Below are 4,268 nucleotides of genomic sequence, written 5' to 3' on the forward strand. Positions count from 1 at the left end.
CTGGCCCGTTTCATGGACTATTACTCACCGATTTGGGGTCCCAGAGCGATTTCTATGACTTACAAACCCCGGGGTGCGTATACGTGTCGTTCATCAATAATCCAAGGTTTGTCCGATTTCGGGCTCTTTAATGGACTATTACTCACCGTTTCAAGGTCCCGGAGTGATTTTCATGATTGACGAACCCCAAGGTGCGTTTACGTGTCAGTCATCAACACTCGCAGTTTTTGTTGATGCTGACCCGTTTCATGGACTATTACTCGCCGTTTTGGGGTCCCAAAGCGATTTGCATGGTTGTTGAACCCAAGGCACGCTTACCTGCCGGTCATCAACAATCACAGTTTTGGCCGATTCTGGCCCGTTTCTTAGACTATTACTCTCCGATTTGGGGTCCCAGACCGATTTCCCTGACTTACAAACCCCGGGGTACGTATACGTGTCGTTCATCAATAATCCTAGGTTTGTCCGATTCCGGGCTCTTTCATGGACAAGTACTCACCGTTTCAAGGTCCCGGATTGATTTCCACACTTGACGAACCCCAAGGTGCGTTTACGTGTCGGTCATCAACACTCGCAGTTTTTGTCGATTGTGACCTGTTTCATGGACTATTCTCACCGTTTTTGTGTCCCAAAGCGATTTGCATGGTTGTTGAACCCAAGGCATGCTTACGTGACGGTCATCAACAATCGTAGTTTTGGCCGATTCTGGCCCGTTTCATGGACTATTACTCACCAATTTGGGGTCCCAGAGCGATTTCTATGACTTATGAACCCCGGGGTGCGTATACGTGTCGTTCATCAATAATCCTAGGTTTGTCCTAATTTGGGCTCTTTAATGGACTATTAGTCACCATTTCAAGGTCCCGGAGTGATTTCCACGATTGACGAACCCCAAGGTGCGTTTATGTGTCGTTCATCAACACTCACAGTTTTTGTCGATGCTGACCCGTTTCATGGACTATTACTCGCAGTTTTGGGGTCCCAAAGCGATTTGCATGGTAGTTGAAACCAAGGCACGCTTACATGTTGGTCATCAACAAACGCAGTTTTGGCCGATTCTGGCCCGTTTCATGGACTATTACTCACCGATTTGGGCTCCCAGAGCGATTTCCATGACTTACGAACCCCGGGGTGCGTATACATGTCGTTCATCAATAATCCTAGGTATGTACGATTTCGGGCTCTTTAATGGACTATTACTCACCGTTTCAAGGTCCCGGAGTGATTTCCATGATTGACGAACCCCAAGGTGCGTTTACGTGTCGGTCATCAACACTCGCAGTTTTTGTCGATTCTGACCCGTTTCGTGGACTATTACTCACCGTTTTGGGGTCCCAAAGCAATTTGCATGGTTGTTGAACCCAAGGTACGCTTACGTGTCGGTCATCAACAATCACAGTTTTGGCCGATTCTAGCCTGTTTCATGGACTATTACTCACCGATTTGGGGACCAGAGTGATTTCCATGACTTACGAACCCTGGGTGCGTATACGTGTCGTTCATCAATAATTCTAGGTTTGTCCGATTCCGGGCTCTTTAATGGACTATTACTCACCGTTTCAATGTCCCGGAGTGATTTCCACGATTGACGAACCCCAAGGTGCGTTTACGTGTCGGTCATCAACACTCGCAGTTTTTGTTGATTCTGACCCATTTCGTGGACTATTACTCACCGTTTTGGGGTCCCAAAGCGATTTGCATGGTTGTTGAACCCAAGGCACGCTTGCGTGTCGGTCATCAACAATCGCAGTTTTGGCCGATTCTGGCCCGTTTCATGGACTATTACTCACCGATTTGGGGTCCCAGAGCGATTTCTATGACTTACAAACCCCGGGGTGCGTATACGTGTCGTTCATCAATAATCCAAGGTTTGTCCGATTTCGGGCTCTTTAATGGACTATTACTCACCGTTTCAAGGTCCCGGAGTGATTTTCATGATTGACGAACCCCAAGGTGCGTTTACGTGTCAGTCATCAACACTCGCAGTTTTTGTTGATGCTGACCCGTTTCATGGACTATTACTCACCGTTTTGGGGTCCCGAAGCGATTTCCATAGTTGTTGAACCCCAAGGTGCACTTACGTGTCGGTCATCAACACTCGCAGTTTTGGCCGATTTTGGCCCGTATCGTGGACTATTACTCACAGTTTTTGGGTCCCTTGTGATTTCCACGATTAATGAACCCCAGCATGCGTTTACGTGTCAGTCATCAACTCTCGCGGTTTTTGTCGATTCTGACCCATTTCGTGGACTATTACTCACCATTTTGGGTCCCAAAGCGATTTCCGTCGTTGTTGAACCCCAAGGTGCGCTGACGTGTCGGTCATCAACAATCGCAGTTTTGACCGATATTGTCCTGTTTCATGGACTATTTCTCACTGATTTGGGGTCCCTGAGCGATTTCCATTATTGAAGAACTCCGGGGTGCATTTGTGTATCGTTCATCAATATTCCTAGGTTTTTCGGTTCTGGGCTCTTTCATGGACTATTACTCACCACTTTGGGGTCCCTAAGCGATTTCCATAGTTGTCGAACCCCAAGGTGTGCTTATGTGTTGGTCATTAAGACTCGTTGTTCGGGCCGGTTCTTGCTCGTTTCTTGGACTATTACTCAGTTTTGGGGTCCTGAAGTGATTTCCACGATTGACGAATCCCGGCGTGCATTTATGTGTCGGTCATCAACGCTCACAATTTTGCCCGATTCTGGTCCATTTCGTGCACTACTACTCAACTTTTGGGTCCTAAAGCGATTTCCACGATTAACGATCCTAGGTGTGTGTTTACGTGTTCGTCGTCAACACTCACAATTTTGGCCAATTCTGACCCGTTTCGTGGAGTATTATTCATTGCTTTGGGGTCCCAAAGCGATTTCCATGGTTGTTGAACCCCAAGATGCGGTTACGTGTCGGCCATCATCAATCGCATTTTTGGCCGATTATGGCCCGCTTCTTGGACTATTACTCTCCGATTTGGGGTCCCAGAGCGATTTCCATGACTTACGAACCCTGGGGTGCGTATACGTGTCGTTCATCAATAGTCCTAGGTTTGTCCGATTCCGGGCTCTTTCATGGACTAGTACTCACCGTTTCAAGGTCCCGGATTGATTTCCACGATTGACGAACCCCAAGGTGCATTTACGTGTCGGTCGTCAACACACGCAGTTTCTGTCGATTCTGACCCGTTTCTGGACTATTACTCACTGTTTTGTGGTCCAAAGCGATTTGCATGGTTGTTGAACCCAAGGCATGCTTACGTGTCGGTCATCAACAGTCGCAGTTTTGGCCGATTCTGGCCCGTTTCATGGACTATTACTCACCGATTTGGGCTCCCTGAGCGATTTCCATGACATACGAACCCCGGGGTGCGTATACGTGTCGTTCATCAATAATCCTAGGTTTGTCCGATTCCGGGCTCTTTAAAGGACTATTACTCACCGTTTCAAGGTACCGGAGTGATTTCCGCGATTGGCGAACCCCAAGGTGCGTTTACGTGTCGGTCATCAACACTCGCAATTTTTGTCGATTCTAGCCCGTTTCGTGGACTATTACTCACCGTTTTGGGGTCCCAAAGCGATTTGCATGGTTGTTGAACCCAAGGCACGCTTACGTGTCGGTCATCAACAATCACAGTTTTGGCCGATTCTAGCCTGTTTCATGGACTATTACTCACCGATTTGGGGTCCCAGAGTGATTTCCATGACTTACGAACCCTGGGGTGCGTATACATGCCGTTCATCAATAATCCTATGTTTGTCCGATTTCGGGCTCTTTAATGGACTATTACTCACCGTTTTGAGGACCCGGAGTGATTTACATGATTGATGAATCCCAAGGTGCGTTTACGTGTCGGTCATCAACACTCACAGTTTTTGTCGATTCTGACCCGTTTCGTGGACTATTACTCACCGTTTTGGGGACCCAAAGCGATTTGCATGGTTGTTGAACCCAAGGCACGCTTACGTGTCGGTCATCAACAATCGTTGTTTTGGCCGATTCTGGCCCGTTTCATGGACTATTACTCACCGATTTGGGGTCCCAGAGCGATTTCTATGACTTCGGAACTCCGGGGTGCGTATACGTGTCGTTCATCAATAATCCTAGGTTTGTCCGATTCCGGGCTCTTTAATGGAATATTACTCACCGTTTCAAGGTCCCGGAGTGATTTCCACGATTGACGAACCCCAAGGTGCGTTTTCGTGTCGGTCATCAACACTCGCAGTTTTTGTCGATGGTGACCCGTTTCATGGACTATTACTCGCCGTTTTGGGGTC

This window comes from Triticum dicoccoides, chromosome 4B (genome assembly GCF_002162155.2).
Source record: "Triticum dicoccoides isolate Atlit2015 ecotype Zavitan chromosome 4B, WEW_v2.0, whole genome shotgun sequence".
NCBI classification, from domain to species: Eukaryota; Viridiplantae; Streptophyta; class Magnoliopsida; order Poales; family Poaceae; genus Triticum; species Triticum dicoccoides.